We start from the raw sequence: 15,453 nt of genomic DNA, 5'->3' as shown, positions 1-15,453 counted from the left end.
CAGAATAGAGAAGATATCAATGATTTTATGATGAATGAATAAAAGAATGAACAAAGATGGGATCTAGTAGAGGAAATAGTCAGTGATATAATATCTTGTTAAGAGACAAGAGAGAATGTAAATTCTGAACTATAGATACAAACAAAATACATGGAGACCAACAGGATTTCATAATGCATGAGTATATTAAGAAGAACAGGAAAATTTTTGACAGGAGGCCATGGGACAGGAAACACTGGATGACTATGAGCTCTTGTACTAGACTATTAGATTGTTAACATAGGATTGCATTTTCATGTTTTGGTTTCAGGATCTAAAACAGTGTTTGGTACATTTTTAGTAATAAAAATCTATTTTATAAAGTACGAAAAGAGAAAAGAAGGGAGGAAAGAATGAAGGGAGAAAGGAAGATAAGAAAAAAAGAAGGAAGAATATAAATAGTAATTGTTGGGGCCTGGTGTAGAGATAGGAAACTGCATTAAAAGTGCAGGGCAAAGAATAGGGTATATTGAAAAAAATATAAAAACAGAAATGAAATTGGGTCAAGAATAGGCAGAAATTTGAAAGCAATGGCAAACAAATATTTTAGTTTTTTAAAAAATTGTTATGATATTACAATAAATCATTTGGATGAATTTTATGGCAACTTTATGGAGAATGTATTAAGAGACTTTTTGAGCATCCCCAATAGATGGCATACCATAAGTATGTACATAGAGGGCTACAAAAATATTCTATATGTTATAAAGCATACGGTTAAGCATACATTTAAATAAGGAGATAAGAAGAACAGAAGAAGTCACGATACTGGTCTCTTGGATCAATATGATCTATGGGGTCATCGTGCTCTTCCCTCTGGATGTGAGCATTTCATGTGGCAAATCTTCACACGGAAGAACTGTCTCTCATACCATTTACATAAACTGATTTTCTAACTACACCCAGGACAAGAACTGTGCATTTCAGCTTCTATGATTTTGTTCATGTCATTTCCCTTTTAAAATTTAAATGTGTCTAGCTGAAGTCTGTTTATAAAATAAAACCTTCCTTATGAACCTCATAGTAAGTCACTTCCTTCTCACCTGAACAACAGATAATTTTCTGGCTTATCCAAATATTTGTTACTTAGGATAAGCTGTCTTAAATTATATTAAACAGGTTGCGTTGTTTTTGTGTGTGAATATGCCACATATTTCCATTAAATAGAAATCTTTTTTCTAGAGCAGGAATTTTTAATACATTTTTTGTTAAGTCTATAGATTGATAACCCAGTGCTCTATTTACTAAAGACTTACTGTTTGATTGTAGTAAACAACAAAAGCATTTGTAACTCTCCTTAGTAATTCCTTCATAGATGTTTCATTTGGGATTCTAGAGTTGAAAGACATGCTGATTAAAATAAAGCAAAATCCAAGTGAAAGACAGAAAGGAGAGTGATTCTGACTCAAGAAGAGACTGTTACAGCAGGAAAATCTCATGAAACATTTTATTATTTTCTGTTCTATGTCACATGCTGAAGATTACAATTTTTATAACACAAACTATGAAAGGCTGACTTTTGACACTTGCCTGATTGTATTCTATATGACATGCATTCCTGTAATCAAAAGTTGAAAAAGGTGAGCTTCACCAAAAAAGTGAGTGTGGATTCTGGGAAGGTATTAATACAAACAAATGTGTCCCAAACCATATGAAACAAAGAATGAGACATATTGTCTACCTAAAGATGATAATTCTGAGATCACAAAAAACATCTACATGATGATAAAGCCTCTGAGCTAGAAGATTTGAAAAGTCATCTGGTCTCTGCATCTCCTGTGGATGGGGTGGAACCCCCAGACAGCTTTATCTCAGTCCCTACCTACAGGAAAGAACTCTTTAGCTGAGCAATTTAGAGGGGTCAGGATGTGTCTGAGACAAGAAGCCAGAGGTGGAGGAGGTAATGAGACTCAAATCCTTGGGTATCTCTACCATCACACTCCACTCTAACCTACAAACCAGGAACCCAGACTTTCATTTGTGGGAACAGTACCACAGTTGACCATAAAACTCTGCTGCCTAGTGGCCATTTCATGTAGAAACTTTAAAAATCTGGCCCAGAGGGGCAATGAAGAATCAGCAGGAATATCTGGCTGCAGTGGTCAAGAACCTGCCTGCTAGGGCAGGAGACGTAAGAGATGGAGTTTCGATCCCTAGGTTGGGAAGATCCTGTGGACAAGGAAATGACAACCCACTCCAGTATTTCTGCCTGGAGAATGCTATGGACAGAGAAGCCTGGCGGGCTACAGTCCATAGGGTCACAAAGAATCGAACACGACTGAAGTGACTTAGCAGGCACCTGGCTGTCAATGACAGTTGACCCAGGAAACATCCCGAGACAGGAATTAGAGAAAATATTCAAAACAGGCCACACATCAGGGTTCATTTTGAGTGGTAAGCTTTACCCACACAGTTTATTTAAAAAAAAAGAAAAGATGCTCCACATTAGTAATTCTTAGGAAAATGCAAGTTAAAACAATGACTAGATTCACCTGGCACCAGTCAGAAGAGACAGCCTCAAAAGAGTCTCCATCACTCCCCATGGGAGAGAGCAGAAAAAACAGAAGTCTCCTGCAGTCAGTGGAAGCATAAGTTGGTAAATATCACAATGAAGACCAGAGAAAGGGTCCCTGTAAGATTAAAAACACAGCTACCCTACGATTGGGCAATCCCACACCTGGCTGTATATCTGGAGAAAACGACACATCAAAAAGACACATCTGGTCCTGTGTTCAATTTAGCACTATTTTCTTTCTTTTTTTTTTTTTTTAAAGTTGCTCAGTTGTGTCTGACTTTTTGCGACCCCATGGACTACACAGTCCTTGGAATTCACCAGGCCAGAATATTGGAGTGGGTAGCCTTTCCTTTCTTCAGGGCATCTTCCCGACCCAGGGATAGAATCCAGGTCTCCCGCATTGCAGATGTATTCTTTACCAGTTGAGCCACCAGGGGAGCCCAGGAATACTGGGGTGGGCAGCCTATCCCTTCACCAGCGTCTCTTCCCAACCCAGGAATCGAACCAGGGTCTCTTGCATTGTAGGAATATTCTTTACCAACTGAGCTATCAGGGAAGCCCCTGGCACCATTTAGAATCCCAAATATATGGACATATGGAAGCAATGAAAATATCCACCCAACGTGGAATAGAGAAGAAAGTTGCATGCCACACGTACGATGGAATATTACACTGCCCGCTGCTGCGACAATGATGCACCTGTGATCATACTTAGGGAGTCAGTAGGACGGGGAAAGTCGAACATATGATCTCACATACAGGTAGAATCTCAGCATTGATAGGAATGGAAAACTTCTAAAACAGACTCGCAGTCACAAATATCAAATAGTTAGCAAAGGAAACAGGTCTAATGGAAGGATCTCTTAGAAGTCAGAGTGACATGTAGACACCAATGTTTATGTATTACGTAGATAATCAACAAGCACCTACTGCACGGGCAGGGCACATTGCATTCAACTGTCTGTAATAACCACTACAGAAAAAAATATTTCAAAAAGGACTAGACAGGTGCCTATGTATCCCTGAGTCAGGCTGTTATACACCTAACACCAAGAGAATATTTCCTCCGCAGCTGAAGGAAAAATAAATAAAACTGAAAAGAGGGGGTTAGGCGGTGGCTTGGTGGTAAAGAATCCCCCTGCCAACGCAGGACACACGAGTCCCACTTCTGATCTCAGGTGACCCCACATGCAGGGGAGCAACTAAGCCTGTGAGCCGCAAGCACTGACCTGTGCTCTAGAACCTGGAGCCACAGCTACTGAGTACACGGCTGCAAGTACTGAAGCGCCTGTGCCTGAAGCCGGTGACCTCCAACAAGGGAAGCCACTGCAGGGAGAACCTGGGCACCCTGACTGAAACATAGCCTCCGCTCTCCTCAACGTGAGACAAACCTGTGCAGGAATGAAGATCCAGCAGAGCCAAAATAAAGACATAAATGCAATTTAAAAAAGAAAAAAACTGAAAAATAAATGCCCCTCAGGCCTCTGGGAGCTGGGCTTATGTCACACCCATGGCGCCTGAGCAGCCCCGGTCCCAAGACCGGACAGGAACGGGGACAAGGAGGCCGGCGAGGATGTACCAGCAAACGAACCACTGCCTGAACCTGTACCGCCTGGTCCCCTTTCCAAGAAACCACAACAGCCAGATTGACACAGGCCCAACTTCAGGTAATCCAAGCTTCGAGCACCCCCAAATTGCTCCATTCCAGAGCTGGAGAGCTGTGAAAACTCACCTGGTCTCCTCGCCTCCTGGTGGCGGGGTTCCCACCTCCAACCAGCTTCCTTGCAGTCTCGGTACTGCAAACAACATCACCCACCGTGGAGCTGTTTGAGGGCATCGGGATGATTCTGGGACAAGGCGACAAAGCAAGAAGTAATGATACACGAGCCCTTGTGCGTGTCTTCTGGCACCTTCCAGTCTAATTCACAAACAGGAAACGACTTTCAGGAAGGCCCTGCTGCCCTGTGACCAGAGGCGGCAGGAAGAAATGCAGCGCGGTCCTGAGGGGCCCTTCAGGGCTTCCCGGGTGGCTGGGCGGTGAAAAGTCTGCCTGGCAATTCAGGAGAGAGGGTTGCATCCCTGGGTCAGGGAGCTCTCCTGGAGGAGGAAACGGCTACTCACTCCAGTATTCTTGCCTGGAAAACTCCATGGGCAGTGGAGTCTGGGGGGCTACAGCTCACGGGGCTGCAAAGAGTCAGACACGACTGAGCGACTGAGCAGAGGGGCCCTTCAGAGTCAAGAGGCCTGTGAAGCTGTCAGTGACAGCTGCCCTCAAGCAATGTCCTGAAATAGCTAATGGAAAACAAATTTAAAACATAGCGGAGGATTAGAGGTCCATTTCAAGTGGTGAATTTTCCTCGCACTGTTTGAAGGGGAAAAAGGAGAGGAAAGGATGCTCCATACTAGTGATGATTTGGGAAATGCAAATCAAAAATGACGTCAGACTCACCTTGCACCAGTCAGAAGGAATAGCCTCATAAAGTCTTCTAGAATCCCTGTGGGAGAGAGCAGAGAGAAAACAGAAGTTTCCTGCACTGTTGGTGGAAACATAAATTTGTAAGGATCACAACAAGGGACAGAAGAAAGGGTCCTTGTAAGAGCACCAATAGAGCTGCCCTATGATTGGGCAATCCCACACCTAGCTGTATCTCTGGAGAAAACCAGACACGAAAAGACACATCCCACCAGGGGCTCAGTGCAGCACTGTCTAGAGACCCCAATGTATGGAAGCAATGAAAATATCCACTGGAGTGTGGAATGGGGAAAGAAGTTGTGTGCCACGTGTACAATAGACTATTACTCAGGTAAAAAACGAGGAAACACTGCCAATTGCAGCAGCACGGACACACTCAAAGGTGTTCACACTTAGTCGGACGGAGAAAGACAATGAGCAAACGATATCACTTACAGGTGGAATTTAAACATTGATAAGAGTGAAATTACTTCTGAAACAGAATCATGGAAATCCAGCTAACAGTTACCAAAGGAAAAAGGCTAAAGGGAGGGTTATTTAGACGCTTAGGATTGACACATTGACACTGCTGTATGTTTTATGTAGATACTCATTAAGCACCCACTGTATGGGCAGGGCATGTACTCAATCTTCTGCAATAAACTCCTTTGCAAATAAAATATGAAAAGAAAAACCAGGTGCATATGTATCACTGAGTCAGTCTGCTATACACCTAAAACCAACACATATTGTAAATTCTTTCCACTTCAATCAAAGAAAAGAAAATTTAAAAAACCCAAAAAACTGAAAAGGAAGGACTTCTCTGGTGGATCAGTGGTAAAGAAGCCCGCTGCCAATGCAGGAAACAGGAGTACCGCCTGAACAGAAATGACCCCACATTGCCGAGGAGTAAGTACATCTGTGAGCCACAACTATTGAGCTTGTGTTTTAGAGCCAGGAGCGGTAATTAATAGCCCACTAGCCCCAACAATTGAAGCCCCCGGGCCATAAGCCCTTACTTCACAGTAAGAGAAGCCAGCGCAGTGAGAAGCCGGCTCACCGCAACTGAAAAGTTGCCCCCTTTCTCCGCAGAGAGAAAAGCCTGAGCAGTAACAAAGATGAAAAAGAGCCAAAAATAAAGGCATAAGTAAATACATTTTAAAGAAGAAAATAACCTGACATTAGAAATGTTTCGAATATTCCGCTCAGACTATGGGAACTGGGCCGGAGTCACATCCCTGGAGCCTGCGCAGCCCTGGTCTCAGGGCTGGACGGGAATGGGGACGAGGAGGCTGCGGAGGATGCGCCAGCAAAGGAGCCTCTCCTTGGCGTGCAGTGCAAGTCCCCTAGAGATGAAACCACAATATCCAGAGCAAACCAGGCCCGGCTTCAGCAGAACCGAACTTTCTGCACCCGCTAAGTGCTCTATACCCGGGGGTAGAAGAGGTTGGAAAAGTCACCTGTCTCCTCGTCTGCCGGAGGCGGAGCTCCCACTTCCGGCCAGCTTCCGGCACTACAAACCAAGGCACCCACAGCCGAGCGGATTGAGGGCATCGGGGTTATTCTGGGGTAAGAAGCTAAAGCAAGAAGTAACGAAAAACAAGCCTTGGGTGTGTCTCGTGGCGCATTCCACTCTAACTTACGACCCAGGACACTGGACTTGCAGGAGGGCGCCTGCTGCCCTGTAAGCAGAATGGGGCGTGAAGAAATGCTGCCTCCTCGTGGCCAATTCCTGGAACTGCAGCTTCAGACCAGGCCCTTGAGGCCCCGCGGAGTCCTGAGGCCTGTGAGGCTGTCAATGAAGCTGCCCTCAAGCGACGTTCCCAAATAGGTGATGGAAAACATTTAAAAAGAGAGCCGACTACAAGAGGTCCATTTCAAGTGGTAAATTTCCATCTCACCGTTTAAAGGGATAAAAAGAAAGGAAAGGCTGCTCCATATTAGGCAAGATTTTTGGGTGTGTTTGTTTTGCGTGTTAGTCGCTCAGTGGTGTCCGACTCTTTATGACCCTATAGGCTAGCCCGCCAGGCTCCTCTGAATACTGGAGTGAGTTGCCACTCCCTTCTCCAGGGGATATTCCCGACCCAGGGATCAAACCTGGATCTCCATCATTGCAGGCAGACCTTTTACTGTCTGAGCCACTGTGCTATGCTTAGCCAAGAGTGGGGAAATGCAAGTCAAATGTACTACCAGACTCACTAGTCATGAGGAGCAATCTCAAAAAGTCTACAAACACTCCCTGCGGAGACAGAAGTCTCCTGCACTGTCAGTGGAAATATAAACAGTAAGGATGACAATGAAGACCAGAAGAAAGGGTCCCTGTAAAAGTACCAATAGAGCTCTCTACTTCAGGACATCTGGCTCTATGTGAGTGATCACACACGGGTGAGTTATCCCGTGTCATTAACACCTTTTTTTGTACAGTTCTCCTGTGTATTCTTGCCATTTCTTCATAGTATCTTCTGCTTCTGTTAGGTCTTTGCTGTTTCTGTCCTTTATTTTATCCATATTTGCATGAAATTTTCCTTGGTGTCTCTAATTTTCTGGAGGAGATCTCTAGTCTTTACCATTCTTTTGTCTTCCTCTATTTCTTTGCATTGGTCACTGAAGAAGGCTTTCTTATCACTCCTTGCTATTCTTCGGAAATCTGTATTCAGATGGGTATGTTCTTTTTCTCCTTTGCCTTCTACTTCTCTTTTCAGCTGTTTGTAAGGCCTCCTCAGACAACTATTTAGCCTTATTAAAATCCCATACCTGGTGGTATACCGGGAGAAAACCAGACATCAAAAAACAAACACATCCAGTCTCCTGTTTAATGAGTCTCTTGATGAAACTGAAAGAGAAGAGTGCAAAAGTTGCCTTAAAACTCAACATTCAGAAAACTAAGATCATGGCATCTGGTTCCATCACTTCATGGCATATAGATGGGGAAACAATGAAAACAGTGACAGACTTTATTTTCATGGGCTCCAAAATCACTGCAGATGGTGACTGTAGCCATGAAATTAAAAGACACTTGCTCCTTGGAAGAAAAGCTATGACAAACCTAGACGGCATATTAAAAAGCAGAGACATTACTTTGCCAACAAATGTCCCTTTAGTCAAAGCTATAGTTTATCCAGTAGTCATGTATGGATGTGAGAGCTGGACTATAAAGAAAGCTGAGCTCCAAAGAATTGATGCTTTTGGACTGTGGTGTTAGAAAAGACTCTTGAGAGTCCCTTGGACAGCAAGGAGATCCAACCAGTCAATCCTAAAGGAAATCAGTCCTGAATATTCATTGGAAGGACTGATGCTGAAGTGGAAACTCTGATATTCTGGCCACCTGTTGTGAAGAACTAACTCATTGGAAAAGATCCTGATGCTGGGAAAGAATGAGGGCAGGGGAAGGGAACTACAGAGGATGAGATGGTTGGATGGCATCACCTACTCAACGGACATGAGTTTGAGCAAGCTCCGGGAGGTGGTGATGGACAGGGAAGCCTGGTGTGCTGCAGTCCATGGAGTCTCAAAGAGTCAGACATGACTGAGCAACTGAACTGAACTGATCTCAATCATGTCCGACTCTTTGTGACCCCATGGACTGTAGCCCACCAGGCTCCTCTGTCCATAGAATTCTCCAGGCAAGAGTACTGGGAGTGGGTTGAATTCCCTTCTACAGGGGATCTTCCCAACCCAGGGATTGAATCCTGGTCTCCCACATTGGAGGCAGATGCTTTACCATCTGAGCCACCAGGGAAAGTGAAAGTGAAAGTGAAGTTACTCAGTCGTGTCCGACTCTTCGACCCCATGGTCTGCAGCCCACCAGGCTCGTCCGTCCATGGGATTTTCCAGGCAAGATTACTGGAGTGAGTTGCCATTTCCTTCTCTAGAGCCACCAGGGAAGTCTCTAGGAATTTCAAACCTGGTCATTACCAGCCCTTTAGAGTCAAGAACCTTTGAGGCTATCAGTGAAGTTGCCCTCAAGCAATGTTCTGAGATAGTTAAACGAAAACAAATTTAAAACAGGGTCGACTATTAGTGGTCCATTTCAAGTGGTAAATTTTGGTCACACTATTTACAGGGAAAAAAGGAGAGGAGTGGATGCTCTGTGTCAGTAACAATTAACGAAAGTAAATGAAAAGCACCACCAGACTCACCTTGCACAAATCAGGAGGGACATCCTCAAAAAGTCTACAAACTACCCCTATTGGAGAGACTGGAGGGAAAACAGAAGTTTCCTGCACTGTCGGGGGAAGCGTAAACTGGTAATGATTATAAAAAGACTAGAAGAAAAGGCCCCTGTAAAACAGAGCTACCCTATGCTCAGGCAATCCCACACTTGGCTGTATCTCTGTTGAAAACCAGACATCGAAAAGACACATCCAACCCCATGTTCAATGCAGGACTGTTTGGATCCCCCAACACATGGAAGCAACAAAAATATCCATCCAATGTGGAGTGGAGAAAGTAGCAGTGTTCCACATGTAATGAAGTATTACTAGGTAAAAAAAGGAGGAAATACTGCCTGTTTTGCAACATGGATGCACCTATAGCTGATCCTACTTAGTAATTTAGTTAGACAAACACAAACAATGAGAATGTTATGTCATTCATAAGTCGAATTTAAACATCAACAGTAATGAAATAACTTTTGAAACTGACTCACAGTCACAGAAATCACACTTATAGTTACCAAAGGAAAAACGTCAAAAGGAGAAAAAGTTTTTAGACACTTTGTATTGACATGTAGACACCAATGTGTATGTCTCATGTAGATATTCAGCCTGCACCTATGTATGGACAGGGAACTGTACTCAACTCTCTCTAATAACCTCTAATATAAGAAAATTCATAAAAGAATAGACAGGTACATATGTATCACTGAATCGGGTTGCTCTACACCTAAAAGCAACACAATATTGCAAATCCTTTTCTCCTCAATGGAAGAAAAAAAAAAGGAAAAAAAAACAAACACCCTGAAAAAGAGGGTCTTGCATAGTAGCTCTGTGGTAAAGAATCCCTGAGCCAAAGCAGGAGACATTGGTCTGATCTCTGATGCAGAATGAATGATCCCATATACCCAGGAGTAACTAAGACCCCGGGAAATACTGAGCGCGCTCTAGGGCCTGGAGCCACAACTACCTAATCAGTCAATCACCACAACTAAGGCCCCTGGACCCTAGAGCCCATTCTCCACAATAAGAAAAGCTGCTGCAATGAGAAGACTGAACACTGAATATGGCAATTAAAAAGCATCACTTCACCCATTCTCCACAACTAGAGAAAAGCCCACCCAGCAACAAAAGTCCAGCAGAGTCAAAAATAGAGACATTTGTAAGTAAAAATTTGAAAAGACAATAAAACTGAAATAAAATGTTTGGAATATTTCCCTCAAGCCTCTGGGTTGGTACCACATCTGTGGAGCCTGAGCAGCCCTGGTTCCAAGGCTGGACAGGAACAGGGCCGGGAAGCTGGCAAGGATGTGTCAGCAAATGAGCCCCACTCTGGGCCTGCAGTGTGTGGTCCCCACCAGTAAAAGCACAATATCTAGATCAGTGACAGGTACAGTTTCAGCTAAACCGAGCTTACTGTGCCCTAGAATGGCTCAAACCCTGGGGTGAGAGGGGTTTGGAAAGTCACCTGATTTCCTCATCTCCCGTCCATGGGGTTCCCCCCTCCAGCCGCTTTCTCCCAGTCCTGGCACTAAAAACAAAAGCACCCACAGCTGAGCTGTTTGAGGGCGTCGGGATTAGTCTGGGGCAAGAAGACAAAGCGAGGAGAAGTAACGGAACACAAGCCCGTAGGTGTAACTCCTGGCACATTCCACTCCAGTTTACAACCCAGGACACAGGCCCTTCAGGCCTGTTGCCACTGTAACCAGAGCGGGGCATTGGGAAATGCTGCCGCCTTGTGGCCATTTCCCAGAACTGCAACCTCAAATCTGGCCCTTAGGGGCCCCTGAGTCAAGAGGCCTGCGAGGCTGGCACTAAAGCTGTCCTCAAGCAATGTCCAGAGTAGATAATGGAAAACTCATTTAAAACAGAGCCAGCTGCAAGAGGTCCATTTCAAATGGTAGATTTTCATCACAGTTTAATGGGGAAAAAAGGAGAGGAGAGGATACTCTTTATTAGTAATGATTGGAGAAAAGAAAATCAAACCACCACGGACTCAGCTCACACCAGTCAGAAGAGACTTCCTCAAAAAGTCTACAAACACTCCCTGAAGGAGAGAGCAGAGAGAAAACAGAAGTCTCCTGCACTGTTGGTGGAGGTGTAAATTGGTAATGAGCAGTATAAAGACCAGAAGAAAGGATCCTTGTAAAACTAGAAAAAGAGCTACCCTATGATCAGGCAGTCCCACACCTAGGTGCATATCTGGAGAAACCATTCGTCCAACAGACACATCCAGCCCTGTGTTCAATGCAGCACTGTTTAGAAAGCCCCATATATGGAAGCAACGAAAATATCCATCCAATGTGGAGTGAAGAAAGTAGTTGTGTTCCACATGTACAATGGAATATAACTCAATGGAAAAAATGAAATACCGACAGTTGCTGCACCATGGATGCACCTAAAGATGGTCACAGCTAGGAAATCAGTCGCACAAGAAAGACAGTAAGCACATGCTGTCACTTACAGGTGGAATATAAACATCCATAGAATGAATTAACTTCTGAAACAGAGTCATGGAAATCCAGCTAACAGTTACCAAAGGAAAAAGGCCAAAGGGTGGATTATTTAGACACTTAGAATTGACACATTGACACTGTTGTATATGTATTATGTAGGTATTCAGTAAGCACCTACTGTATGGGCAGGGCACTGTACTCAACCTTCTGCACAAACTCCTTTGGAAATAAAACATGAAAAGAACTACCAGGTGCATATGTACCACTGCGTCAGTCTGTTATACACCTAAAACCAACACATATTGTAAATTCTTTCCAGCTAAGGCCTCTGGGAGCTGGGCTGGTGTCACATGCATGGAGGCTGAGCAGCCCTGGTCCTAAGACTGGACGGGACGGGGCCAAGGAACCTGCGGAGAATGTGCCCGCAGATGAGCCCCTCCTTGGACCTGTACTGCCTGCTCCCCTTGAAATGAAACCACAGTATCCAGATCCACACAGGCCCAGCTTCAGCGAAACCAAGTTTCCTACACCCGAAAATTGCTCAACCCCCGGTGTGGAAGAGGTTTGAAAAGTCACCTCGTCTCCTTGTATCCTAAGGGTGGGGGTCCCACCGCCAGCCAGCTTCCTCCCAGTCCTGGCACTACAAACAACAGCACCCGCAGCGACCCAGGTGAGGGCGGCGAGATAATTCCGGGGCCAGAAGACAACGCAGGAGCAACGAAACACAAGACCGTCGGCGTGTCTCCGGGCGCTTTCCACCCTGAGTTACAACTCCAGCCGCAGGGCTTTCAGGGAGGCTCCTGTGGCCGGGTAATCCCCTGCGGGGCATGAGGAAATGCTGCCGCCTCGTGGCCGTTTCCTGGGACGACTTCAGACCTGGCCCTTGGAGGCCCTGGAGTCGAGAGGCCTGCGAGGCTGTCAACGAAGTTGCCCTCAAGCAATGTCCCCAAACAGGTAATGGAAAATAAATTTAAAACAAAGCAGACTACTAGAGGTCCATCTCAAATGGTAAATTTTGGTCACTCTGTTTAGAGGAAAAAAGGAGAGGAGCAGATGCTCCATATTAAGATTGGGGAAAAGCAAATGAAAATCACCAGTATCCACCTTGGATCAGTTTGAATGGACATCCTCAAAGAATTTACAAAAAAAAACCCCTGCAGAAGAGACTGCAGAGAAAACACACCTTTCCTGCACTGTCGGAAAAAAGTGAAAGTGAAGTGAAAGTCACTCAGTTGTGTCCAACTCTTTGCCACCCCATGGACTATACAGTCCATGGAATTCTCCAGGCCAGAATACTGGAGTGGGTAGCCATTCCCTTTTCCAGGGGGTCTTCCCAACCCAGGGATCGAACCCAAGTCTCCCTCATTGCAAGGGGATTCTTTACCAGCTGAGCCACCAAGAAGCCCTGTACTGTTGGGGAAGTATAAAATGGTAAGGATCAAGATAAAGACCATAAGAAAGGGTCCCAAATAGAGCTACCCCATGATCAGGCAATCCCACACCTGACTGTGTCTCTCTTGAAAACCAGACATTGAAAAAAACACATCCAGCCTGTTGTTCAATGCAGGACTGTTTAGAATACACAACATATGGAAGCAATGAAAATATCCATTCAGTGTGGAATGGAGACAGAAGTAGTGTTATACACATACAATGGAATATTACTCAGGTAAAAAATAAAATGAGGGAATACTGCCAGCTGATGCCACATGGATGTAGCTAAAGATGATCATCCTTAGTAAGTCAGTCGGACAGAGAAAGACGAGCATATGATATCCCTTATAAGTGGATCTTCAACACTGATAGGAATGAGTTAACTTCTGAAACAGATTCCCAGTCACAGAAATCAAGATCATAATTACCAAAGGAAAAAGGTCAAACGTTGGGATATTTTGGAAATTTCAAATTGACAAGTAGACACTGATGTATATGTCTCACAGAGATATTCAGCAAACACCTACTATATGGATAGGGTACTGTACTCAACTGTCTAATAAAATCTATCAGAAAAAAATTTGAAAAGAATAGACAAGTGCACAGTTACCAATGAATCAGGCAATATTGTAAATCTTTTCCTCATCAATGGAAGTAAAAAAATGAACTGAATTCAATAAGGCAAAATACTGCAAATGAGGGGCTTCCCCGTGTCTCAGGGGTAAGAATCAGTCTGACAATGAGGGAAACATGGGTTGCCTCCCTCATCTGGGATGACCCAACATGCAGAGGCGCAATTAAGCGGTTGGGTGACAACTAAGAGCCTGTGCTCTAGAACCCTCCAGCGGAAACTCTTAACTCATGAGACTCAATTATTGGAGCACCTCCCCCCACCCTAGAGTACACAGTCCACATGAGAGAAGCCAGCGCAATGACGAGAAGCCTGAACACCGCAACCAGAAAGTAGCCCTTGGTTTCTGCAACTAGAGAAAAGTTCAGGCAGCAGTGAAGGACCAGCAGAGCCGAAAACAAAGACATTAGTAACAAAATTTTCAGAAGAAAATAAAACTCAAATAGAAATGTTCCGGATATTCCCCTCAGACCACTGCGAGCTGGGCTGGTGTCATATCCAGGGAGACTGACCAGCTCTGGTCCCAAGACTGGATGGGAATGGGGACAAGGAAGCTGGCGAGGGTGTCCCAGCGAATGAACCCCTTTGCACCTGTACTGCCTGATCCCCTCGAGATGAAGCCACAATATCCAGATCGACTTAGTCTCAACTCCATCGAATCCAAGCTTCCTGCACCCCCGAACTGCTGGACACCGGAGGTCTGAAAAGTCACCCAGTCTTCTGGTGGTGGGGTTCCCACCTCCCCCCAGCTTCCTCCCAGTCCAGGCACTACAAGCAACAGCACCCGCAGCCGAGCTGTTTGAGGACATTGGGATTAATCTGGGGCAAAAAGAGGGAGCGAGAAGTCACAGAACACAAACCCTGCGTCCCACGGAAGCAGAGAGGGGCTTGAAGAAATGCTGCCGTCTCGTGGCCGTTTTCTAGAACTACAACTAGAAACCTGGCCTTTAGGGGTCCCTGAGTCAGGAGGCCTGGGAGGCTGTCGATGAAGCTGCCCTCAAGCGATGTCCCTAAATAGGTAATGGAGAACAAATTTAAAACAGAGCCAATGATTAGAGTTCCATTTCACGTGGTAAATTTTCATTGCATTTTTTTTTAAAGGAAAATAGGAGAGGAGCAGATGCTGCATATTAGTAATGATTAGGGAAAAGCAAATGAAAAGCACCACCAGACTCACCTCCCATCAGTCAAAAGGGACATCCTCAAAATGTCTACAAACAACCCCTGAGGGAGAGAATGGGGAGAAAACAGAAGTTTCCTGCAATGTCCGTGGAAGTGTAAATTATTAATGATCATGATAAAGACCAGAAGGACGACAACAACAAAAGACCCCTGTAACAGTGCAAATAGAGCTACCCTAGAACCAGGCAGGGGGCTCAGATGGTAAAGAATCTGCCTGCAATGCAGAGACCGGGTTCAATCCCTGGGTAGGGAAGATCCCCTGGAGAAGTGAATGGCAACCCATTCCAGTATTCTTGCCTGGAAAATTTCATAGACAGCATCATTTAGAACCCCCAACATATGGAAGCAAGGAAAATATCCATCCAACGTGGAATGAAGAAAGAAGTTGTTGCACATGTATAATGGAATATTGTGTGTGTGTGTGGTTAATCATTCAGTCATGTCCAACTCTTTGGGAGCCCATGGACAGCACACTGCCAGGCTTCTGTGTCCATGGGATTCTCCAGGAAAAAATACTGGAGTGGGTAGCCATTTCCTTTCCATGGAATCTTCCCTACCCAGGGATGGACGGTGAGTCTCTTGTGTTTCAA

General features: G+C 44.8%; 1 long non-coding RNA gene across 1 annotated transcript in view; it reads right to left on the bottom strand.

Annotated features, from left to right (window-relative positions):
- LOC139036985 (uncharacterized) overlaps window positions 1–5,053 on the bottom strand; it is a 45,336-nt gene extending 40,283 nt beyond the window's left edge. The window contains exons 1-2 of the long non-coding RNA XR_011489774.1: window positions 5,004–5,053; window positions 4,287–4,401 (exon numbers count right to left, since the gene is read on the bottom strand). This is a non-coding gene — a long non-coding RNA (uncharacterized lncRNA). The remainder of the gene's footprint in view (window positions 1–4,286; window positions 4,402–5,003) is intronic.
- Window positions 5,054–15,453: the final 10,400 nt, after the last annotated feature.

The sequence above is a fragment of the Odocoileus virginianus genome, chromosome 1 (assembly GCF_023699985.2).
Source record: "Odocoileus virginianus isolate 20LAN1187 ecotype Illinois chromosome 1, Ovbor_1.2, whole genome shotgun sequence".
Classification (NCBI taxonomy): Eukaryota; Metazoa; Chordata; class Mammalia; order Artiodactyla; family Cervidae; genus Odocoileus; species Odocoileus virginianus.
Note: the sequence above shows the minus strand (reverse complement) of the source record. Positions and strands in the feature narration are given on the sequence as shown.